General features: G+C 39.0%; 1 protein-coding gene across 5 annotated transcripts in view; it reads left to right on the top strand.

Annotated features, from left to right (window-relative positions):
- The window catches only part of foxn3 (forkhead box N3), a 329,549-nt gene that overhangs the window by 26,192 nt on the left and 276,004 nt on the right, over positions 1-27,353 (top strand). The window contains exon 1 of one of the 5 annotated variants that reach the window (XM_055640203.1): positions 4,047-4,650. The exons of the other annotated variants lie outside the window; for them this stretch is intronic. The gene's annotated coding sequence lies outside the window, so the exon portion shown is untranslated. Of the gene's footprint in view, positions 1-4,046; positions 4,651-27,353 lie in introns of those variants that run through there. 5 annotated transcript variants of the gene reach the window in all.

The following is a 27,353-nucleotide window of genomic DNA, read 5'->3' as shown; positions in this document are numbered from 1 at the left end:
GGCAGATGAGTCGGGTACGGGTGAGAGGGCAGTAGATATTATCTAAGGTTGGGGGCGATAAGTGGGGAAGACGAAACAATGGTTGCTTAAGAAGGAACTGCAGATGCTGGAAAATCGAAGGTAGACAAAAATGCTGGAGAAACTCAGTGGGTGAGGCAGCATCTATGGAGCGAAGAAAATAGGCAACGTTTTGAGTCGAGACCCTTCAAATGGTGAGATCTGATAATGCAAATGGTGGGATCTGATAAGCACGTAGCTTGTTGCTTCTTCCTTGGTGTTGAAACCTGCACACATTTCGATTTCGCTCACTGGACAGTTAGCAGATTTGGTAGAATTTGCCCCAAAGCAAAGAATAAAAGCAATAAAGCACTTTATGTTTGAAAGTCGGCTTTTAATTTCTTTTAATTTCTGACTTCATATAATGACCATTTCTTCCATATTACCACATGTTGAAGCAATGCTAATGAATGACAGTGTTCTATTCAGAATATTTTTGAATGATGAAGGATTAGAGGTTCAACAATGTTAGAATAGTTTTGATCGCAAGTAAATGTCGGTAACATTTGTGTAGTTTTCAAAACCTTGGGTTGAAAACAACTGTAATCACCATGCTGTGGGAACTGTTGTGATTTTAGGGGAACAAATGTGAAAACAAAAGGAATAGCTTGTCATAAAAACATGAATAACAAATTCATTATTTCAAATAAAATTATTTCAGTAGTCAAAAGCATCATTTTTGAAAACATTTGAGCAATGGAATATGGTATTTGACAAGATAAGAAGGGCTGCCTTTGGTTGTGAACCCCTATAAGACAACTTGCGTGTTACAACAGAATTTCCGATAGCTGTCCTTAAAAAGTATTGCATTATACCAACATTAATATTTGATGCACAAATGACAATGTTTTGGTAATTTTGTCAGATGTACAAATTAAAGCTACAACATTTTTAAGTGCTATTTTAGAAAAGGCAAATTTAGAGGCATGAGCACTGCAGTGAGATTTTATAGCTTTACTGTCAATTTGAATGTGAATTTTATAATGTGGTCTGTAAAATAATTTTACTTTTTGGGGATCATGGTTACAGGAAGGGGAACATGATTAATTTCTGGAATGGGGAATTGTCCTGTGACAAAAGTGGGGAGTACGATTCTGAAAGGATAGTTGCTGAGAGGGTGTTTCCTCTGGGTGATGAGTCTGGAAGCAGTGAGCATAGTTTTAAGGTAAGCTCCTGAGTAATTACAGCTGAGATAAGAGACTTCTTCACAGGAGGGTATTGTAAATCTTCAGTATTTACTACCCCTGAGGTCTGCGGATGCTCAGACATGGAATATATTCAAGGCTGAGATTGATAAGAGTATTGGACAGAAATCTTCTGGAACAGTGGATGAGGTTGAACTGAACAGCACAATTAGTTCTGAGACTGCCTGAGTTACTCCTACTTTTATTTCTTGTGTTCTAAGTGGACGGAATTAATCATCTTAATTGTTATGAGGGGATAGTGACAAAACATATAATTTTCCCTCCATTTGTAATTTTACTTTAAATGAAGTAGTCTTCGATGTAACCCAAGATGCCTACATCAAATGATTTGTTTTGGGACTTTCAGGACTTCAGACTATTTCAAAAGTGTTCCTCTGCCAGTGCATCACTTTTGAAGTGCAGTCATTTGTCATATAAGAAAACATAGTAGTCAGACGTACAAGGCCAGTCCCACAACCTGGAAATCTGATTAATGACTAGTTAATCTTTTTGGTGGTGTTGGTTGTTGGAAAGTAAATGATATATGAATAACAGATTTTTTTGATTTTTTTTAAAAAGATGTATTGTAAAGCAGAAACATGACAATGTTACAATTAAGTTTTGTTTCTGCCAATACTTTTGTGTATCTATTGTGAGAACAAAAGCACATAGGAAACTGCATGTTCTTCATTTATCCAAATTACGTTTCCAAGGAAAGCCCTGGTTATGGCCATACCTCGTTAAATCACTAACTATTTTGCTGCCGGCCAAGTTGGCAATTGTACAGAATTCAAGCAGTTTTTTGACTATTTCTCCATTTCAATTGTAGTTTGGTGATAACTGGTATCTGTTGAGACCTACCAGTGTTTACATTAGCGTTTAGGAGGAGCTGTGAGGTCAGTTGTGTTTGTTCTAGAGTTGATGTCAAAGTGTAAGAAGTTGAGGATAGAAGCAGTCAGTTCTGTTTATTGCTTTGTGCTGCTAATTTAAGGATTGAGCAATAAATGCTGGACTTGCCGCAGGCACCCACATCCCATAAAGGAGTATGAAAAGTGTAAAATTTGGAGTAGTAAATTTCATACAAGCGGGTCCCGTTTAAAAAAAATCTTGATAAAACAAATATTGCTGCCAAACTTTTCCATAAAACTTGAATCAAAAGGTGAGAACCCACACAACTCTCTAAGCTTGGAATAAATGAGACTGGGAGTCAAAGATTTGTGCTGGTTCCTAACCAAGCTGCATGTGTTCTAATTTAATACATTAGAAAAGCTTCTGACTACAATCTAATGATTTCAAATGCTTGTATTTTTTTGAATTGGGTAAGTGGAAGGAATTAAACAAATGCATTCAAACTAAGCATTTTGATGAATAGGGGAGGTGGTGGCTGCCTCTATGGAATTGATGAGTTTCATAAGATATCAATCTTTATTTTCTGTATGGGCTTATTTAAGAATTGATGTTTGAAAATAAAATAATGCATTGAGGTTTGGGAAACATTTTGTGAATCTTGAAAGGATTTTGAAATATTTGATACATCGGTGAGTTTTAAAGACACCATTTAATGTGACTTCACACTTTTATAATCATTTCATAGCATGCTACAAAACAAAATTTGCTGCATTGAGACTATGCTGTCTATATTTGTATTACTGTCCACCACATTACCAGACAGTGGCATTCCAAATCCTGATCATTCATGTTTTAAAAAAAATAAAATAAATTCTCACGCTGGCTCTGTTGCATTTGCCAATCACCTAATATTTCTGCCACCTGATTCATTTCTGGTGCTAGAATGTTTATTTTCTGTATGGGAACTCACTATGACTTTAAGCATTTTTTAATTAAATCTCACATTAGGTTTCTCTGCTGTAAAAAAGCCCCATCATTCCAGTCTAAGTAACAGTAATCCCTGAACCATTCTGTGAGACTTCTTGCGTATCTTCAAAAAACTTTTGTATTATTCTACAGTGTGGTGTCCAGACTGGAGAGGAACTGGTGTCTTGTATTGATTTATTTCTGTTTGAAGAGTATTTCATGTGATGGTGTGCTTTAGTGGAGATGTGCTGATATAGTGCTTGCATGGAATGTATTGAGACATGATGCTCAGCTGCTCCAGCTCTCTCTCCTTTGTGACAAAGCTTTTTATTAAAAACATTGAAATCCACATGGTGTTTAACGTCCATGCCATCTGCAAAAGTATGGAATGCAAAAGCACCATTAGTAATACTTGCACTTTTGGCATAACGGCCATTTCCTCTGAGATTATGATCCTTTTGAATCTTTGCATGGAACATTATTTAAACCCCTGATTTGAAGTAAATTCTTTGAAGAGATTGACGGTCTGGTCTCTAAATGTAATTTATGCCATGACTGAAGTTTAAACCATGCCCTCTTGTGGAAGGATACTGTTGTCAAGAGACTTGTGTGGCTGGAACAGAAGTGTTCAGATTCGCTCATTTGTGCTAGCACAGGAAGTTCAGGGTGTCCAATAACTGGATAGAGGCACAGTTGTCATGGCGACAAAGATAAGACACCCCCACCTCCTTAAAAAGGATATCTGTATTTCTGTTCAGATGCATAAAGCATTAGGCTTTGCTAGCTTTCCCCATGTCATCTGTTGAAACCCGAGTATGTGCCTGTCAAATGAAGGTCATTTATTCAGTTGCTGACGTGGTAGCATAACTCCATAGTCGGCAAGGTTTTTCTCTCCTGAAGAAAAATGTTGTTTTGTAACATTTATTAAAAGAGAAAAGTACACTGAAGGGTTTAGTTTGTTTACTCCCAGTGATGTTAGCGGGGATGTTTCATTAATCAAAACGATATAAAATTTGCTGTAGACAGCATCATGGAGAACATAATTCTGGGCAGTATCCATTCTGTGCCTAACGGTTTATCTTTTCTGTGCCTTTTTCCTAACGGTTTGTCTTCTCTGCATGAGTGCACTGCCATCTGATGACCCAAGAATGTAGGTTGATTTTAACCTTCTCCCTGAAACTGTAGATTAAGTCTCTTTCATGGGAGAGTAAGACTGATGTCTTGGCTGCATTTGTAACTGTGTAATTACTTGAATGATAGGCTTCAGAAAGGCAGCATAAATTCAAATTAAATTAAAAATAAAGAAAACCATTTATTTTAAACAGTTCACCACCATGAACATAGTTGGTTAACCTCACAAGGATTTGGGGGAAATTATTGTTGGAAAACCTGTAATCTCGCAATAAAAAGAGTGCAGAAATACGTCTTGCAACAACATGTGTATGTTCAAGGATTTCCTGTTGGTGGAAGCTGTGTTTTATCTGAGGCAAGGTCCGTTGGCAGGAAATGTGTCAGTCACTTGTTTTCTTGAACTGAAGGAAGTGAAAAGGATTCGATGATTTGCCGACTAGGCAGTCGCCTTCTGTTTTCAAAGGTTTTTAAAAGAGAAAATTGTTTATTTATAGATATTTAATGCCATCCATAAGCTTTGATCTTCATGTCCGACCCTGAAGCTCAGGGAAACTTGGAGAAAATGATGCCGTTTTCTGTTTAATGGGTATTGAACGTGCAGTGTTTCAGTAGCTTCAAACTGAAAGTATGTTGTACTCTGGTATCAGAGCTCCTTGATTGTCTCAGTTTTTCACATCTTAAAAGTAGTTGTATAATCCAATCTGTGGAAGTGGTTGGAGTATTGTAGTTTGTACAATGCTTTAATCGAGTGGGAAGGCATTTCGTTCCCTCTCCAGTTCCAAACTGCTTTTATCAGTCGTCACACAGCAGCCATATGTTGAAATAACTGCTTGAGAAATGCTTTGTGGTTTATGTATGCAATTTGTGCCTCAACTGCTCAAGGGCTTCTTTTTCTTAAAGTGACACTTTAATAAATGTGCTTTGGGGTTAATTATCATTAAGAAGAATATTAATTGGTTTAGTCCCATTTTCCTGCTCACCTCCTAGCTTGTAAATGTATTTACTTGAGGGGAAATAAGAACTATCTTTATATGAAAGGGTGCAGAGCTTTAAAAAGGCTATCTTTATACCAGTGGTGCTGCTTACACAACAATGTCTCAAATTGCAACTTTACGCCAGTCAGTCACATGACAATTAATATTTCAATAAAATAACTCTAAAAAAGGTAATGGCTGAGCTTCATGCAGCAATTTTTGTGGTATAGTAAGTTGAAAAGAAAACTACCATGAAACACAAAACTGATGGATTGTAATTGTTCAGCTCTTGAACGATGAGGAGCAGTGAAATTTCAGAATCTTACTTTTCAGAGCTGAAATATTTTCGTTTGAAATGGTCATCAGAAGGAAAGGCTTGGATTTGTCTATCTCCCTTCAGTGCCTTGGTCTTCCCAAACTACTTTACAACCCATAAATTATTTTTGAAGTGTAGTCATTATTGTAGAAAATGTGTTGCATTGTGTTGTAAAATAGAAGATTACTATGTTGAACTGTTAGTGTGTTGGTCATTTATTGTCACTGCCAATTTTTAAAAACAGTTTTGTTTAAATGTTTTGCTCTATTGTTTCTATACAGTTTTACAGTTTTCAGGGCGACCGCGCCTTTGCGGTTGCAGCTCCTAGACTGTGGAACAACATCCCTCTTCCCATCAGAAATGCCCCCTCCATCGACTCCTTTAAGTCGAGACTTAAAACTCATCTTTACTCTCAAGCCTTTCTTGACGTCTTCTGAGGGAGGGCTGCATGTATGTATTTATGTATGTACTTAATCTATGAGCCAATGTTGTATAACGTTAGTACCTCCACCAATGTAAAGCATTTTGGCCGACGAGAGTTGTTTTTGAAATGTGCTATAGAAATAAAAGTGACTTGACTTGATCACACGATTGGGGTGATGTGCTTGGTTCTCTATAGTTCTCAGGATCATGTCACTTAGCTGACTGGTGTTACTTGATCAAAGAACAATAACACAAATTATCATGAAATGTGGCTCGTTTTCAAATGAAGTTCAGCTTTATGTGGAGATAACACATACATGAACATAAAATAGCGAACCGTGACCTATGGAAAGACTGGGTTGGTTCCTTTCACAAACCAAATGAAATAATTTTTCAAATGCAGTAACATCATATTAACGTAATCAGCAAAGTGAAATTGTAGCATCTCAGAAATTGAGTGCTTCAGTAAGTAGATGTGTAAAGTTATGACGATTGAGGATCAGAATAGAAACATAGAAAATAGGTGCAGGAGTAAGCCATTCTGCCCTTCGAGCCAGCACCGCCATTCAATATGATCATGGCTGATCATGCAAAATCAGTTCCTGCTTTCTCCCCATATACTTTGATTCCATTAGCTCAAAGAGCTATATCTTTCTTGAATACATCCAATGAATTGGCCTCCACTGCCTTCTGTGGCAGAGAATTCCAAAGATTCACAACTCTCTGGGTGAAAAGGTTTTTCCTCATCTCAGTCCTAAATGGCCTACCCCTTATTCTTAAACTGTGACCCCTGGTTTTGGACTCACCCAACATTGGGAACATTTTTCCTGCATCTAGCTTGTCCAAGTCCTGAAGAATTTTATATGTTTCTATCAGATCCTCTCTCATCCTTCTAAATTCCAATGAATGTATGCTTAGTCTGAGGCTATGTACTTAGGATCAGGAGAAGGAAGTATTGACATTTTGCATTGAATCATAAAATGGTACTTCATAGATGCTTAAATCTAAAATATATTATAAATATTGTTCCTCTTGTGCCTATATTCCTCTCTTTTCTCTTTTCATGCCACCCTTATTTTCCTTTCATTTTCAAAGTAACTGAATTCTGACAATAACTGGGTTTCAGGGTTTGATGGATCTGCACTTTTATCTTAACTAGTAGTGGACTGGTCTTGTTTTTCAAACATGTCTGGATAGGGATAGGGTTAAATATAAGATGCTGTGTTTGGATCTCACAGTCTTTGAATTGCTAAAAAAAAAAAGCGACAACCCAGTCATAAAATTAAAAGAACAAGAAAGAGTCCATTTAGCCCAGCGTATCTGCTGACTTTGAGCAGAGCAGTCTCATCAGTTGCATTCCCCTGCCCTTTCACCATAGCCTTGCAAATTATTTTCCTCAAGTTCTTGTCTAATATATTTTCCAAATCCTTGAATGATTCTAATTCAATCACACCCAACGCATTTGAGTTCTAGATCATCACTATGTTTAAAAATGTATTTTCCTCACATCTTCCTTAATTTTTTTTTTAACTTAAAACTTGACTCCTGGCCTGGAATAAGAAGTTGAAGGGAGCAGTTTCTCCCTAATTGACCTATCTAAGCAAATCATGATTGTGTCCATTTCTATCAAATATCCCTTTTAACTTATTTGCGTGAAGGAGAACTTTATTGATTATGGATCAATTTGGCTGAGACTTTTCTGAACTTGCTGAACATCTTTAAAAAGCAAGGCAACCAGAATTTGACACAATATTTCACTTGCACCCTAACCAGTACCTCCGCACCATATTGCAGTGGAGTGGGAACTCCAGGATTTAGATTCAGTAATCGTGAAGGATCACTGTTATATTTTCAAGTCAAAGGTGGTGTGTGACTCGGACTGGAAGCTGTTGGTGGTGGTATTCCTATGTACCTGAAGCCCATACTTTGCAGGGGTTTTAGAGGTTTGTGTAGTGGTGTCAGAGTAGCCTGGTTAGTAACTGCTGTGTATATTGCAGAAGATAGATACATACTGTGCAGCCACAATGCATGAGTGGTACAGGGAATAAATGCTTACGGTATGGGATCAGGTACCAATCGAACATGTTGAATTGTCAACAATGGGAAGGCTTTAGAGTGTCGGGTGATGAATCCCTTACCACGATTCCTGGATTCTGACTTGTTTTTATAATTGTAATATTTTGTGTTTGATCCAGTTGAGTGTATGGTCATTGATGAACCCAGGATGTTGATGCTGGGGGATTTGCTGAAGCAATGCCATTGAATGTCTGGTCAGGTTAGATACTCTCTTGTGGCAGATAGCCATTATTTGGTATGTTTGTAGCCTGAATGTTATCTAAGTGTTGCCACATACTACTTCATTTGTTGATAAGTTGAAAATTTGAAGATTGAGCATTTGTCAGCAAAATTCCTCGTCTTACCCAATGATGAAATAGCTGGCCTGAGGAATTTATGCAACAAATGACCTTGGGTGGGGATGATTGACCTTGGAAGCTCTTGACTTGTTCTGAATCGATCTCATTTAGATTAATTGTAGTGCCAAAAAACATAATCGAAGGTGTCCTCGATGTGAAGATGGGAATTTGTCTCCATGAGGACTGGGCAAAGGACTCCACTCTAACGAATGATTTTTGTAGACGGGTGTATAATTCAGGGTAGATTGGTAAGAACAATGATAAATAGGTTTAATCCTTCTGTTGGTTCACGCATTATTTGTTGTGGACCTAGTCTGGCAGCTATGTCCTTCAGGTCTTGGCCAGTTCAATTGATGGTGATGCTACCAAGCCGCTCTTATCAATGGACATTGAAGTTCTCACCGAGACTATTTTGCTACTTAGAGTGCATCTTGCCATTGGGACAGAAAGTACTCAAAGCGTTGTTCCCCTCCAAGCTGGTTACCAACCTCACGGAACTGGGTCTCTGCGCATCCCTCTGCAATTGGATCCCGGACTTCCTTATCCACAGACCACAGTCTGTCCGAATTGGCGGAAATGCCACATCCTCAGTAACAATCAGTACAGGAGCACCTCAAGGCTGCGTGCTCAGCCCCCTGCTTTACTCACTCTATACTCATGACTGTGTAGCCGGATATGGGGCGAACTCCATCATCAAGTTCGACGACGACACCACTGTTGTTGGACGAATTACAGATGGTGATGAATTGGAGTATAGAAGAGAGATCGAGCGACTGTCCATATGGTGCCAGCACAATAACCTGGCCCTCAACACCAGCAAAACCAAGGAACTGATTGTGGACTTTGGAAGGGGAAGGATGAGGACCCATAACTCTGTTTATATCTATGGGACGATGGTGGAGAGGGTCAAAATCTTTAAATTCCTGGGCATGCATATTTCAGAAGATGTTTCCTGAATGCAATCATAAATCATCAGCATCTCTACTTCCTGAGAAGATTACGGAGAGTTGGTATGTCAAGGAGGCTTCTCTTGAACTTCTACCGGTGCACGGTAGAGAGCATGCTGACCGGTTGCATCGTGGCCTGGTTTGGCAACTTGAACGTCCAGGAACGGAAAAGACTGCAAAAAGTTGTAAACACTGCCCAGTCCATTACTGGATCTAACCTCCCCACCATCGAAGGGATCTATCGAAGTCGCTGCCTCAAAATGGCAGCCAACATCATCAAAGACCCACACCATCCTGGCCACATACTCATTTCACTGTTGCCATCGGGAAGAAGGCACAGGAGCATGAAAACTGTAACGACCAGATTCAGGGACAGCTTCTTCCTTACAGCCATCAGGCTATTAAACACAACAGAAAATAAGCTCTGAACTATAACAGACTATTATTATTTTTGCACTATATTTGTTTATTTATTGAGTGTGTGAATGTGTATTTATGCATTATTATATACTATGTTTACATGTTCTGTTGTGCTGCAGCAAGTAAGAATTTTATTGTCCTATCTGGGACATAAGACAATAAAACACTCTTGACTTGACTTCTTGTCTTGACTTGGAAGAGCACATAGGTGAGAAATTATTTTGTGAGCATGACTTTGTTCGGCCATAGCTTGACTACTCTATGGGTTAGTTCTCCTGACTTAGACAACAATTTGAGATGCTTATGAGGACTTTGCAAGGCCAACTTGGCTGGAATTGCATTTGTTTTGTCTGAATTTAATGCTGTCAGTGCCAAGTCAATGATTTTATTCTTCCTCTGTTAGACCGTATTGGCCGAACTTGCTAGGCCATGGGTGCTGAGACTCGCATTGCCCAAATAACAATAACAATAAAAAAAAAATTCTCCTCACGGGACATTTGTGAACTAGATGGGCTTTTGTGAATAATCTGGTAGTTTTTTTTTTTTGCTTATCATTATGAAGACTAACATTATTAAAACCAAGTAGTTAAAAAAAAATTCTAGATTATTAATTGAATTTAAACACCACATCTGCAATGGTGGGATTTGAATTCGATTTTCTTTGTTACCAGATCTCTGGATTACTAGTTAGTCAGTTTAACATACCTCCCTGCTTTTATGTTCTGCTCCAGGATCCCTGTTTGCTTTACTAATCACCTTCTCAACTTCTCCTGCCATTTTCAGAGATTTACGGATATATACCACGCCCGAGTACTACTTGTTCCTTTACAGTAAAGAACCGTGCCACTTAGCATAATTTCTTATTCTTTATTCTAATGTCATAGTTATACAACATGGAAGCAGGCTCTTTGATCCACCGTGAAGTACCTTTCTGCACTAATCCCATTTCCCAGTCCTTGATTTATAATTTATGCCATGGCTTTTCAAGCACTCATTCAAATACTTCTTAAATGTTCAGTTTAGTTTAGAGATGCAGCATGGAAACAGCCCACTGTCGACCAGAAATTACCCATACACTAGTTCTATCCTACACAGTAGAGACAATTTACAGAAGCCAATTAACCTACAAACTTGTACTTCTTTGGAGTGTAGTAGGAAACCGGGGCACCCGGGAAAACCCCATGCGATCACGGCAAGAACGTAAAATTCCGTACAGATATCGCCCGTAGTCAGGATTGAACCAGATCTCTGGCGCTGTAAGGCAGCAACTCTACTGCTGCGCCACTGTCACCTCCCCAGTCAGTGTGTTCTAGATTACAATCACCCACTGGATGAAAACATTGTTCTGATCCCTTCTAAACCTCCTGTTGTACACCAAAATGTTCTTGGGTGTTCTACTTTCGTAGGTGTTACTGTACAGATTGAATATCCTAAACCATATTATAATTCCAAAATTATAACATTCATTCTTTGCAGGATTGATTTCCACATGATATTTTTTGCCCATTTTACCAACTGACAGTATCCTTCTGTAGCCATCCTCCTTACCATCCACAACACCACCAACTTTCATGCAATCTGTGAATTTATTAATCATATTTGCTGCATCCAGATTGCTAATGTACATAACATGCAGCAAGAACCCCAGTACCACTTGCTGTGGTACACCTCTGACATAAACTTCCAGTTGCAAAACCCTTGACCATCACGCTCTGTCTCCAGTCACAAAGATAATTTTGGACCTAATTTGCATAAGTTCACATTTCTTTATATTAAATTTTATTAGATAATTGTTTGCAAATTTGGCCAGACTATCCTTGTCCCTTTGTTGGTATTGGTATTAGTGTATTATTGTCACGTGTGCTGAGGGACAGTGAAAAGCTTTTGTTTGGGTGCTATCCGATTAAATCAAGCCATATTATACATGAGAACAATCAATACACAAACAAGTACACAGGCAGAGCAAAGGGAAAATACAAGAGTGCAGAATATAGTTTATATTATTGTAGCGTTACAGTTCCCAAGAAAAAGTCAGTAGGTTAGACGATCGGAACTACACCCTAATATGTGGGAGGACTGTTTAGTAGTCTGATTGCAGAGGGGAAGAAGCTGTTCCCGAGTCTGGTATTTAATTTGTTATTTTCTTCCCCACGTTTTATGTTACATCCGTGTGTATCATTATCTGCTAATTTGTAAGTTTCACTGCACATCTATGTCCACAATATCAGTAATACCAGTATTGATTCCCGGGGCACACCACTGTCTATTATCCTTTGTCTGAGAAAACAACTGTTTATTCTACTTTCTGCTTTTAGGTTGATTTCATATTTCATATTCATACTGGTATAGAACCTCCAATTATATGGCCCTCAATTTTGCAAACTATCATTCTGTGTGAGTCTTTATCTGACACCTTCTGAAAATCCATATGAACACCATTATCTGTATTTCTTTCATCTACCTTCTCTGTAAAACACAGGTTAGTGAAAAATTATTTGAAAAATGATAACAAATCCATACTCTCTTTTATCAATTTAAATTTCCCTGTGCCTACAAAATTTCCTTTATGATTGTTTCAAATGCTTGACCTCAGCAGAGGTTATGTTCTTGGACCTCTTTCTGAACAAGGATGATATGTACTTTATTCATTTTCAACCCATCCATCTATGGTACCCCTCAATTCTGGCAGCATTTTCTTGGTGAAGGCCAGTGAAGTATTTTACCACCTTTATTCCCTGTTGATCTTCACTAAATCCCTCACTATTTAAGTGCCTGCTGAAGAATTTTGATTGTTAATGAATCTTCACTTCACACATTATCTTTTTCCACATCTTATTTTCCTTTTTATTTTCTCTCTTGCCTTACTTTATGCAGCCCGGTACTCTCACCGGAATTATTCACCTAATATGCGTCATGTAGTGTTTTATTTATGTTTCATCACCTTCTTTATATCCTATATTTAATTCAGGAAGTTCTGGCATTAGTTCTTTCACTTTTTTCCCTTGTGGGACTGAATATAACCTGTTACTGAAATGGAAAAATAATTTAAAAAAACAGTGGAAGCTGGAAATCTGAAATAAAAATCATAAATATTTAACACATTCATAAGACCAAGCAGTATTTCTAGGGAGAAGAAAAGGATTAAGATTGCACGTTGATGAACCCTCTTCATAGGTGTAACTATTATGTCTCTTCTGTGAAGACTACCCATTTTGTTGTTTTATTTGTCAATATTTACTTACATTTGGCCTTGACCGATTCCTTCTTCCCATTGAAGTTGTTCTTTCTACATAATACATTTCACTTGCAATTTCTTCATAATTAATCAAAACCTTAAGCTCTGATGATTGCGGCCTGCTTGTTCACCCACTGACACTTGGCACTCCTGGCCCATTTTGTTATCCAAAACCAGATGCAATTATGCTTCCTGCCTTATTCGATGAGAAACTTGCTGATAAAGAAAGACATTCCAGCAAGTTTTCTCCTAACATCCGAGTCAATATTGAGGTAATTGAAATCGTCCAGTATCAACAATTATAAAGTTATAGAGTCTTAAAGTCTTAGAATTTCACTGCATCTTGGCACCTATGGTTCAGTTTTTACTGTTTTATGGCTTATGGAATATTTGTTCAGATAGACACAGACTTGATTGTTCCTTTTTTCCATTTAAATACACTGATTTTCCACATTATACAGGAACACCAGATACCAATGCTAAAGGGGTGGAGATTTGACTGAAAAATCTTGTTTTCCTCTCTATCTTTAAACCTTGTATAAATTTGATCCTTGTGATGCGGTGTTTTGGGAGAAAAAAGAAAAAAAAACATTTACTGCGTAACTATATTGGCATTTATACTATGGTTTGATTTTTGATTGTTTATCAGGGCATCTGTCTGATAAATGAGCACCTATTCTGCATTATGTATTTTAGATACTTTTTAATCAATTATTTTAGTCTGTATGGTTTTATAGTCATCGTTAAGGGTCAATTTTGTTATTGCATTTTTTTGGTCTAATTTTGGGAGCAATATTTTTAAGATACAAACCTTGGTTAAGTAGGGCACGGTAATATATTCATTTAATTAGTGGACTAGGATCCAGAGACAAGAGTTCAAATTCTATCATGATAGCTGAGGAATTTCAATTAAAGGAATTACACTAATAACCTGCTTAGTTTGCACTTAGAACAAGAAACTGCACAGCACAGGACCAAGCCCTTCAGCCCATGATGTATGTGCTGACCATGATGCTAGTTTAAACTGTACATTTGTCTGCTTGTAGCCCATATACCTCAATTTCCTGCCTGTTTGTCATGTGTCTAAATGCCTCTCAAATGCTGTTATCTTATAAGCTTTCAGCACTTCCCCAGGCAGCATAGCCCAAACACCTTGTTCTAGGCACCTAACTTGCTTTATAAATCTCCTTTAAACTTCCATTCACTAACCTTAAAGCTAAGCACTCTAGTATTTGACATTTGTACCCTGGGGGAAAAAAGAACCCTTGACTATCTATACTGTTTATATCCTCTTAATCAGGTTGTCCCTCAACCTCCAAAGCTGCAGAGAAAAAACTTTGACAAAGCTCCTCTTATACCTAATATCCACTAATCCAGGCATCAGCCCAATGAACCTCTTCTGCACCCTTTTTAAAGCCCCCACATGGGTGTATGTGTGTATTTATAATATGTGAGTATGTGTGTATACACACACTGAACTTTTTTTTCTCGTTTATTATTTTTTTTGCCGTGTACTGTGTTTACATATTCTGTTGTGCTGCTGCAAGTAAGAATTTCATTATTCTATCTGGGACATATGACAATAAAACACTCTTGACTCATGACTATATTGCGTTGATCAGAACTGCACACTATACTCTAATTATGGCCTTACCAAAGTTTTATACAGTTGCAACATTGACTTTAATACAGTGCCTCAACCAATAATGGCAAGCATGCCGTATGCCTATGTTTACCATCTTATGTACTTGTGAAGCTATTTTTAAGTGGCTATAAACTTGCACCCCAAGATCCCTCTGCATTTCAATGCTGGTAACGGCCCCTTGTATACTTTCCTGTTACCTTTAACTTCCATTGATACACCTCATACTTGTCTGGTTAAACTCCATCTGTCATTTCTTTGCCCATTAATCCAACTGCCTTGTATCCTAATGACAGACACAAAATGCCTTGTATCCTAATGACAGACACAAAAAGTAACTCAGCGGGTCAGGCAGCCTCTGGAGAAAAGGAATAGTTGATGTTTCGGATCCGCATGACTCCTTTGACAACCTTCTTCACTATCCACGATTTTACCAATTTGTTTTGTATTGGCTGCAAGCTTACATCACTTCACCTAGGTTTTTGTTCAGATCATATATTTATACCACAAAGAGGTCCCAGCACTGATGCTTTCTGATTGTCAGTGGTCACAATCAGAATAATACTCCTTCACCACTACCCTCCATCTTCCATGGCCAACCCAATTTTGAATCTAATCCACCAGATCTCCCGGGATCCCATGCTCCTTAATCTTCTGATTCAGTCTACCATGAGGGTCCTTGCCAACATTTTACAGGTCCATGTATACAACATTTACTGCCTAACTCTCATCAATCATCTTCATCATCTGCTCAATAATAAAACTGGACCAGAACTGCAACCAAAACTCCAGATACAGCGTAATTAAAGTCATGTAAACTTGCATCATGACTTCCTAACACATTCAATGCCCTGTCCTATGGAAGCAAGCATACCATATGTCTTCTTTACCACTCAAATCTACTGGTGTTGCCACTTTCAGGGACTTATGGACTTAAGATCCCTCTGTACGTTAATGTTATTAAGGGTCATGCCATCAATTGCATATTTTCTCCTTGCATTCGACTTCCTAAAAATGCTACACTTGCACGGATTGAACTTCATCTGTCATTTCTCTGCCGGCTTCTGTGGCTTATAATTGATATCTTAATTCTATTTGAAGTCTATGTGAATCACCTGGTTAGCATTCTGTTCACGATTTCAGGATGTCCCATTGAATTATTAGTTTGAAGTGTTGTCACTGCTTTTACACAAGGTAAATTAAGCAGCTCATCTGCACAACAAAGTTTTGCAAAAAACAGGTTGACTATGATTATGACTCAGTTATATGAAGATAATTGATTGTGTTGATTGAAAGAAAAACATTTCCAAGGATGTGGTACTTTGAGCTCTTTCATATCCACTTGAACAAGCACTGACATGGGCTTCAGTTTGACACTCATCCAATGGATAGCTTAATCATGTGAGCAAAATCACATCAAATGTTCAGCAGAAACTGGATGAGACAAATACAGCTTTATAACCTACTCCTAACTAAACTCGTGTGATTTGCATACATACCAGGTGTTAGTAGCACAATAAATAAATATTCCGTGGGTCATACTGCATAGAAGTAAGCTTTTTGTGCATGCAGGCCTTTAAGTGCTCATTTATATACTAATCTTATTTTCTGGCACTTGGCCTGTAGTCTTCTATGTTTTGTCCTTTTGAGTGTCTAGATACTTTTTAAATGCCTCCATCAGCATGGGTCCCAATTTTCTTGGTCTTATGGTGAGCACTTTGATGTCCTATGATTTATATTTTCACTAAGTTTCATATATTTGCATCATCTCTCTAGCTTTTTACCCCATTGAATATTCTTTCTACTTTCTATTGATTCTGATCATTTTTGCTTTCACAAATGCTTCCTCGTATAAACACCTTTGATGAGAAAACCTATTATCCTATGGCAAAAACCCCACAAATGCTGGAGTAACTCAGCTGGTCAGGCAGCATCTCCGGAGAGCATGGACAGGCGACGTTTCGGATCGGGGACCTTCTGTCTGAATAAGGGTCCTGATGCAAGTGCTTAACCTGCTAAGTTTCTCTGGTACTTTGTGTTTTTTGCTCAAGATTCCAACATCTGCATTTTCTTGTGTCCATTAACCTGCGGTTAATATATTCACAAACATATAGTGGATAATATATTCCCTGTCAGTTTAATTGTATTATGACTGTAAGTTTATGGCTGCTTCATGTTGGCATCTCGGAAATTTGGACCACCGCCAGTTCAGCTGAATTCCATTGTTGTTCTTAAGGTTTAGCTATACTTGATTTTGTGTCTAACAAAACGATCAGTGCTTTCTACTTTTTCAAAAGATATGACTTTGAAGCTCTTGTATATGATATTTAGAATATTAGGAACCATGTGAAATGTATCCTGATCTTTCCCCAGGTTGGATTCAGAGACCATGTGCAATAACTGTTTGTGTTGACTTTGTACTTTTGCCAAACTGTTATTGGAGAGCTGAGAAACCAATTTGCAGTTGGTTTATTTTAAGAAAAGAATTTCATCGCTGGATTTCTGAAGATTGTGTGCCTGCATTGGTCATATTTACTAAGGTTTATGATGCTCCTACGAAATAATAAAAAAGTCCTAAGTCTCTTGAATACCACACCCTTAGGATTATTATTTCATGATTGTGATGTGTTGATGTATTTGATTTTTTTAATTGTGAGGCAGAGTACACTTGCTTTTTATTGGAGGAAAAAATTATGTTTGGTGAATCCTGGCTTAAAGATCACTTACATGGAGAGAGGATTGAATAATAATATCTTTATAATATCCACTCATCAACTCTTTGCTTTTCACACGCATTCACCAGAGTATCACACTGAGTTACTGATGCAAGAAAGACAGTTAATGCTCTGTGTTAAAATTTGACCTGAAATTCACAAGCAATTTTCAGTTGCCATATCAAAACAACAATTGTATTCTGACCTGTGGCTAAATGTACTTACCAATTAGACTGTGCTCTAAAGGAGATATGGCTTAAAAAAATGTTGCAAATTAGTACATTATACAATTTATAATGCTGCAATACTGTTGTATATATTTTTAAAAATCCCAGTATATTGTGTACTTGTCATGAGCAATGTTTAGACCAGGAGTACCCAAACCTTTAGACTTGGATGTGGATTGAGACTATTATTGGAGCTCTGTGCGTGCGTGGAGGTGCTGAGCATGTGGTATTGTATCAGATGGTGTACATAGCTCATTTGCTGTCATCTGCACAGAATTCTTCCAAACATGAGGCATAATTGGAGCAATAGGGTATTTTAGTGAAAGGATTTGAGCCCACTGATTAGACCTTGCCCATCCAAATGCCTGTATAACCTATCCCTCAGAATACTCAGGTCAGAATACTCTCTAGTAACTTTCCAACTACAGATGTTAATTCGTTCCCAGCATTTTCCCGGCAGCCCTTCTTGAAAAGATACACACCATTTGCCACCCTCCAGTCTTCTGGCACCTCTCCCATATTTAAGGACGACTCGTAAATGTCAATGGAAATGGGGTGACCAGAACAGCACGCAATTGGAGAACTGGAGTGGAAGTAAGTCATCCATGACTTTGAATGTCTGCCCAGGTGAAAAAAATATGTAAGGGTAGGCAGAGTGATAGACAAATATTTGTTGCCTCCTGCATTAACTTTCTGTATTCCAGTGGTTTCCAAAGTCTTTTAGGTTATTAGTTGATAATTAATCAACTAATAACTATCAACTAATAAATCAGGTCACAGTTTAAGAATAAGGGGAAAAACATTTTCACCCAAAGAGTTGTGAATCTGTGAAATTATCTGCCACAGAAAGCAGTGGAGGCTAATTCACTGGATGTTTTCAAGAGAGTTAGATATAGCTCTTAAGTCTAAGGGAATCAAGGGATATGGGGAGAAAGCAGGAACGGGGTACTGATTTTGGATGATCAGCCATGATCATATTGAATGGCTGTGCTGGCTTGAAGGTCCAAATAGCCTACTCCTGCACCTATTTTCTATGTCTCTAAAAATCATGGTTTCCTTGTTGCTAATGTTGAGTTACTGTACCATGGTGAGCACAAAAATCAGGCCATAAATGAAAGAAATTACATGAATCAGCTGCGGCTCAGTCACTAATAATCTTGTGTAGGAAGGACGTGCAGATGCTGGTTTACATTGAAGATAGACACAAAATGTTGGAGTAACTCAACGGGACAGGCAACATCGCTGGAGAATCGGAATGAGTGACATTTCGGGTCATGCCTTTCTTCAGACTGGGAGTCGAGGGACAGGGAAACAATCATGCTTCTTTCCTGCAGTATTTAGAGTAAATCATTGAGTTTTAAAGTGCCTGAGAGAAAAAAACCCCAGCTCCCCATTGACCAAAGGCTGTGTTGTCATATGGACGATTGAGGTGAATTTCATCATTGATATTTGGCCTCCCCAAGAGGTGGATGCTACGATTTGGGATGTAGTTCACGTTTTCCAGGGTCTCAGAGTGAACCTTTATTGTCAGGAGGCTGTGTAGTACATTGGAGGCAGGTTGATAAAGGACCTTTTATCTTGCAGTTTTGTTAAGTGGAATGCCTGTTTTCTCACATATTGCAGTGAACAGATCGATGATGTTTGGGAGCGTGGTCTCTGAATGCGTGAAAACACAAGCATCATTTTTGTGTTGTAGCTCAACTACTGAGGTTCTGGTGACCTTAGTGTTGGAGTGTAGCCACGGTAGGTTAAACAATTTTATATTAGTTCTGAAGACTAGTCCCACTACCACATGAGGTTTGTTGACGGCAATAGAGAGCAGTGTTCGGGCAATGACAGGGCCTTGTTGGATCTTCTCTGAGATGTTTTTTTTGTAGCCAAGATGCCTCATCCCTGGAACTGTTTCAACATATCTTTCCTCTGCGATTGTCACGTCCTTCGTACAGCACACTGGCAGAATTATGCCTACACTCTTGATGTGGCCTAAGCAGTGTTTTAGATGGGTTCAAGGGAATCCCCCTGTTTTTTTAACTATTGTCTATGTCCGTGAATCCTAAATCTCGATGAGCTCTGCTGGCGTTCAGTGATGTATTAAGGACAGTTTCCAAACATAGAATATTTGTCTCTATGGTGTAAAGATGACTTTTTTGGATATAATATTTTACATTAAATTGTCTGTTATAATCCACTTCCAAATTTTCAGCAAATGGCAACTAGTTTAATTTTTCTTCTGCAATTTTTAAATTTCTGCAAAGGTGAGATAAATGGCAAAGCTGAAAAATGTGAAATATTTTCTTCACTTTTTTGTTGTATATTGAACTATTTAAAAAAAAAACCTAATAATTGATTTTTTCCTTGGAAAATCTAAGTGCTTACTTGCCAAGATATTTAAGATTAAACAAATCTGGTTTAAATTGCGCAGGTGAAATGCATTTGGAACTCATGAGAGTAGCGTTTTGATTACATAGTACTGTATAAAGAATATCCTTTGGATACAGTCACCTTTCTCCCTTTCTTTGAATCTTGCTAGATCATAAACATTTTTTACAGCATGGGAAATTCATTGATTTTCTTTTCCTTTGAAGGGAAGTGCATGTCTTAGACTTTTTTTAACGTGAGGTTTGATCTGCTTTAAAACATCCAAAGCCTTTTGTAATCTTGTAAAGGAGCCTTTAGGGAAGAGTGACAGTAATAAGATGGAATTTTACATCATGTTTGAAAATGATGTCGTTCTAGGGTCTTTAATCTAAACAAGAGAATCTATGAGCATATGAGATGTGAGTTGCCTGTAGTTGATTTTATTTTAGTTTTAGTTTTACAGATACAGTGTGGAAACAGGCCCTTCAGCCCCACGAGTCTACACCGACCAGTAATCCCTGTACACTAGCACCACCCTACACACTAAGGACAATTTACAATTTTTCCAAGCCAATTAGCTTACAAAACTGTATGTCTTTGGAGATGTGGGAGAAAACCGGAACACCTCGAGAAAACCCACACAGTCACAGGGAGAATGTACAAACTCCGTCTAGATAGTACCCGTAGTCAGGATTGAACCTGGGTCTCTGGTGCTGTAAGGCAGCACCTCTACCACTGTGCCACCGTGCTACCCTCTTGATTGGTTTAGTTTAGCGATACAGCACGGAAACAGGCCCTTCGGCCCACCGGGTTCGCGCCGACTAGCGATCCCCGCACATTAACACCATCCTACACCCACGAGGGACAATTTTTACATTTACCAAGCCAATTAACCTACAAACCTTTATGTCTTTGGAGTGTGGGAGGAAACCGAAGATCTCTGAGAAAACCCACGGGGAAAACGTACAAACTCCGTACAGCCAGCACCCGTAGTCAGGATCGGACCCGGGACTCCGGCGCTACATTCACTGTAAGACAGCAACTCTACTGCTGCGCCACTGTGACCACCTGTAAAGATTGTTATATCTTTCAATGTTTTTTCCCAGAGGACTGGTAGTGACTAGCGTTTAAAGAAGTAATGCAATGTTAAAACAAGTAATGAAAGAAAATAATAGTTTCTTACCGACAGAAATGGGTGAATTTATAATATGGAATAAGGCAGTGGCACAGAATTTTTGTATATGACTTCACAGAAGAACATGAATACCTACCAGAAATATCAGATACACAAAGTCTGGCAAAAAAGAGGAATTGAAGGAGATAAGTATTTGTAAAAAAAATTCTTGAGATGCTGGTGAGACTAAAAGCCAATCAATTAGAAGGACCTGATAATCAACACCCCAGAGTTTTGGAAGAGGTGGCCACAATTGAAAAGGTGAAGTTATTCACTATGCACAAAGCAGAAAACCAGGGTAAATTTTAATAATAATAATAATAATAATAATAATATTTTATTGTCATTGCACATAAGTGCAACAAGATTTGGGTATGCAGCTTCCATCCGATGTCATAACTTAAATAACTAATAAAATTTAGATTTAGATACCCCGAGAACATGGTTTGTAAAAAGAACATTAAACCAGTAAAACAGTCAAAACAGACTAATGTGCAGATGTGTCTGTGCGACGTGATCATCCGAGGGAGACAGTCCATGGGGGAGGGGGGCACTCAGCAGGGCCGGTTCAGAGCAGCTATATCTCTGGGAATGAAGCTGTTCCTGAGTCTGGAGGTAAGGGCGTAGAAGGCCTTAGGAGTGCCGGAAGGTAGGAGTTCGAACAGTCCATTACAAGGGTGTGAGGAGCCTTTATGGATGCTGACGGCCTTCCTGAGGCACCGTGTGTGGTAGATGCCCTCCAAGGGTGGTAGTGGTGTCCCAATAATCGTCTGCGCTCTGTGGACGACGCGCTGAAGAGCTCTCCTCTCCGCCTCCGTGCAGCTGAGATACCACACAGAGATGCCATACGTTAGTATGCTCTCTGTCGTGCAGCAGTAGAAGGTTGTCAGCTGCTGTTGGGGCAGACCAGTCTTTTTCAATGATCTCAGGAAGAACAGTCGTTGCTGTGCTTTCTTGACCAGCGCAGCGGTGTTGGGGGACCATGTGAGGTCCTCTGAGATGTGAGTGCCCAGAAACTTAAAGCTGGACACTCTCTCCACACTTTCCCCGTAGATGGAGATTGGGGCGTATTCCCCATTATGTGACCTCCTGAAGTCGATAATCAGCTCCTTGGTCTTGGAGGTGTTTAGGGACAAGTTGTTACGTGAGCACCAGTCCGCCAGGTTCTGCACCTCCGCTCTGTAGTTTGTTTCATCACCGTTGGTGATCAGCCCGATCACCGTTGTGTCGTCTGCAAACTTAACGTGGTGTTGGTGTCGAATGCAAGAACACAGTAGTGTGTGAAGATGGAGTAGAGCATGGGGCTCAGTATACAGCCCTGTGAGAGATGGCATCCTCTGTGGATCTATTTGCCCTGTATGCAAATTGATGAGAGTCCAGTGAGGCAGGGATGCTGGATTTGAAGTGGGAGAGGACCAGCCTTTCAAAGCACTTCATTGGTATTGGAGTTAGGGCAACCGGGCGGTAGTCATTCAGGTTGGCAACTTTAGACTTTTTCGGCACCGGCACTATCGTAGCTGTCTTCAGGCACTTGGGGACCGTTGCCAGAGATAGAGACAGGTTAAAGATCCTTGTGAATACCTCCGCCAGCTGTACAGCACAGTCCTTTAGTACCTTTCCTTGGACTCCATCCGGGCCTGCAGCTTGTTGAAATTGGGCAACGTTGATGTTGAAAGGGACATAGTGATTAAGGTGACTGAAAGCCAAACTGCAGGTGCATCTAGTGATCAGGAAGGAAAGATGGAATGTTAGTCCTTATTGTGAAAGTATTTAAGCACACGAGTAAAGAGTATTACTGCAATTACAGGGCCTTGATGAGACCACACTTGGAACAGTGGGTGGTTTTGGTCTCTTAATTAAAAAAAGGATACACTTACCAAAGAATGAGTGCACACAAGATAGCTCAGATTGGTTCATGAGATTCAAGAGACATTTATTGTCACATGTACCAATTGGTACAGTGGAAATTGGCTCACAAGATAGCAGTATTTTTATCCTTATCCAGGTCGCGCCGTACGATGGCAGCCTCGCCAACGGTCTGTCCAGTCCTTTTCTTTTGGAGTTTTTAGTCTGTTGTGAAATGTATGTTTTAGTGTATCTTTAGTTTTGTATTACGTGGGGGTGGGGGAAACTTTTATCTCTTTCCTCGACGGAGATGCAACTTTTCCGTATTGTATCTCCGTCCGCACTGTGACCTAACATCAAGGAGTTGGCGGCCTCTTGCTGGGGATCGACTTTGGGAGCTCCAACCACGGGAACCTGCGGACTTTTCATCGTGGAGCTCGCAGTCCCTTAAGTTAGGGACCGACTTTGTGAGCTCCATGCCGCAGGAGCTCTGACTGCCCCGATTGCGGGAGCTTCGATTGCCCCGACGCGGGAAGAAAGAAGTGCGCTGTGATAGATGTTTATGTTAATTTTTTATGGTTGTGTGTCTTGTTGCTTTTATGGTATGACTGTATGGCAAATGAAATCCCTTGTATGTTTTTACATACTTGGTTAATATATTAATGACAATACAATTAATTACAATACAATACAATTATCACACAGAAAAAGCTACTTTGCTTATGTTCATGTTTGCTCCCAGGCGAGCAATAGCATTAGTCCCATTGCTCCTGTCCTTATTACTATGTACTACTCGCACGTGAGCATCAATTCCCCATTGATTCCTCTATTTGCCATTAATGTACAATAGCCAATTAATCAACCAGCATGTCTTTCTGATGTGTGGGGAAACTGAGCACCAAGAGACATCCGTGTGGTCAAGGTTGATGATGTGTAAATACTTCACAGACAGCACCTAAGGTGGGATCAAACCCTGATCCCTGGAGCACTGAAGCAGCAGGTTTTACTGCGGTGCCACATTGCCATCCACATGAGGAAAGACAGCAGATTGTGCTGGAGTCCCCAATAGTTTAAAATAATGAGAGAAGGTCTCATTGAAACCTACAAAACTATTAAGGATTCAACAGGCTGAATACCAGGAGAATCTTTTACTGCAAATTAGGAGTCTGGACAATGTCTTGGAATAAGAGGCCATTTAGTACTGAGGTGATGAGGAAAGTCTTTGTGCAAGGTGTTCTGGATCTTTGGAATTCTGGATGGCTGCAGTGGCTCACTTATCAAGAATCAAAAATGCTATATTGTCATACGTCCCAGATAGAACAATGAAATTCTTACTTGTTGCAGCACAACAGAATATGTAAACATAGTACACTAAACAATATAATAAACGAGAGAGAAAAAAGTTCAGTGTGTACAGTATATGTACACATACTCACAAGCACACACACACACACACACACACTATATATATATATATATATATATATATATATGTGTATATATATATATATATATATATATATATATATATATATATATATATATATATATATATATACACACGCACACATAGGTACACACATAAAAGACACAATAGTAGTGCATAATATTAATAGTGTATTGTAGATCAGAGCTTGTGTTCGTAGAGGTTGTTGTGTTTAATCGCCTGATGGCTGTAGGGAAGAAGCTGTTCCTGAACCTGGACGTTACAGTTTTCAGGCTGCTGTACATTCTTCCCAATGGCAGGGATGAAATGAGTGTGTGGCCAGGATGGTGTGGGTCTCAGATGATGCTGGCTGCCTTTTTTATAATTGCATGTGTGTGCTGTGTCCAGGAAAGATCTTTGGAAATATGCACGCCCAGGTATTTGAAGTTCTTGACTCTCTCCAATATAAACAGGATTGTGGGTCCTCATCCTTCCTCTTCCAAAGTCCACAATCAGTTCATTGGTTTTACTGATATTGAGAGCCGGTTTGTTGTGCTGGCACCATTTGGTCGATCAATCGATCTCAATTTTATACTCTGACTCATCACCATCTGTAATTCATCCAACAACGGTGGTGTCGACGGCGAACTTGAAGATGGAGTTCGCATTGTGCTATAATTAACTTTATTCAAAACCTATTGATAGTTTTCTGGATATTAAGGGAATCAAAGGATGGGGTTTTGAAAGAAAACTCTGTTCAGCTGGAAGATCAGCCATGCTTTTAACAAATAGAAGAACGAGCTTTAAGAGCCAACGTCTGCTGTTTCTTGTGTCTTGGGGGACTAGAGAGTGAGGTGGAAGATTTGTCTGTCAATAGAGAGAGTCTGTTTACTCTGCGTAGCTGATGTGGATGTTATTTTGGCACTGACAGATCGCACAATCAAATGATCTGTACCAAATATGGAGTCCTTCAATGGAAAAAGTAGAAAAAAATATTTGTTTTAAGTGGTAAGAGGTTGGGAAATACTCATGTTCAAAGGGATCTGGGTATCCTTGTACAAAAGTCACCAAGCCAACGTGTAGACAGTCAAGAAAGCAAATGGTATGTTGGTCTTTAGTAAAATAATGAAGATGTCTTAATACAATTATGTAGATGTGAGACAACACCTGGAGTAATATGCAGAGTTTTGGTCTCCTTAAAATGGATGTACTTGTTGTAGATGTTATATACTGCAAAGCTTTACCAGGATGGTTCCTGGGTTGGTATATCTGTCCTATGAGAAGAGGTTGAGAAGGCTGGGTAAGAGAGGTAATTGAAATATGCAAAATTAATTGAGGGATTGGACGGTAGAGGAATTCAGAATTGGCAATAACATTTAGGATGGAAATTAAAGATGTATTCACTTAATGGCTGGTGAATCTTTGAAATTGTATACTCTAGAGGACTGTGAATGATCAGATATTGACTGGATTCAAAACAGATCGATAGATTTCTAGATATTAAAAGAATCAAGGGTTACGGAGTTAGGGCAGGAATATGGCAATTAAGATCAGCTATGATCTTTTTGGATGGTGGAGCATGCCAAATGGCCCACCCTTGCTCTTTCAATTTCATCTGAAGAAGGGTTCCGACCCAAAATGTCACCTATTCCTTTTCTCCAACTGCCTGACCTGCTGAGTTACTCCAGCATTTTGTGTCTATCTTCCAATTTCTTATGGTTTTTTTAAATGCTTTGTAAATCATGTAATGTCTCTGGATAGAGAATTAAACAGAAACCCTGCAACTCTAGAGAATTCTGGTTTTATTTTACCGAGGGAATGTTTCATTGATAATTTGCTCAATTTGGTCTTTTCATTTAAATATGTATTCCCAACTGATTTGGACATGTAACTTAACAGTGATTCCCTTGCTCTCTGGTACATTTCATTTGACGTGTATTATTTCTTTCAACACCTTTCCCAAGGTGGCATATCAAATACTGACAATACCAGCCTAGTCTTTTCAATTTCCTTGGCAGACCTGTCAAACAAAATGCATAGTCTAGATTAAATTTGAAATGCTGCTAGTAACTCACATCAGTCTCTCTTTGCCAATAAATTAAATTCTTCATTCCAAACATTGTCAGGATATAGAAATAAAATGTACAAAAACAGATATACTCAACAGGTCAGGCAGCATTTGTGTAGAAAGGGAAATAGAGTTAACATTTTAGGTCAATAAGGGCGGCACGGTGGCGCAACGGTCGAGTTGCTGCCTTACAGCGCTAGAGACCCGGGTTTGATCCTGACTACGGGTGCTTGTGTGTACGGGTTTGCACGTTCTCCCCGTGACCTGTGTGGGTTTTCTCCTGGATCTCCAGTTTCCTCCCACACTCCAAAGATGTACAGGTTTGTAGGTTAATTGGCTTGGTATAAATGTAAATTGTCCCTTATGTGTGTAGGATAGTGTTAATGTGCGGGAATCGCTGGTCATTGCAGACTCGGTGGGCCGAAGGGCCAGTTTCCGAGCAGTATCTCTAAACTAAAAAGTCTGTTAGCGGTATATAAGGTAGCTGATTTAAAGCATTCCTTCTCAAAGACAATAGGACACTAGGTGCAGGAGTAGGCCATTTGGCTCTTTGAGCCAGCACCGCCATTCAATACGATCATGGTTGATCATCCACAATCAGTACCCCGTTCCTGCCTTTCGCCATATCCCCTGACTCCCTGATCCGCCCTGACTTATGTATTTCCAACATTTCTGATTATTTTAGATTTTCAGGAACTGTATAGTTTAGATCAATAGACTCTGGAGGATTTATTTGTTGAAGAAGAAATTTAAAATACTGTATTTGTTCAAACAGAATTCTAATATCTTGGGGCTGAGTTTTTAGTTCCCACTGGAGTAGGTTAGAATATTGGACATTTTTCACATTTTGGATTTGCTTTTTCAGGATGAGATATGAAATATTGACACCATTTAACTCTGGATAATAGCTTCATACATTTAATACACATTCCCCAAGTCAGATGGGAAAAACAATGGGTTAACATTTGATGAGCGTTTGATGG

The sequence above is a fragment of the Leucoraja erinacea genome, chromosome 9 (genome assembly GCF_028641065.1).
Source record: "Leucoraja erinacea ecotype New England chromosome 9, Leri_hhj_1, whole genome shotgun sequence".
Taxonomy (NCBI): domain Eukaryota; kingdom Metazoa; phylum Chordata; class Chondrichthyes; order Rajiformes; family Rajidae; genus Leucoraja; species Leucoraja erinaceus.
Note: the sequence above shows the minus strand (reverse complement) of the source record. Positions and strands in the feature narration are given on the sequence as shown.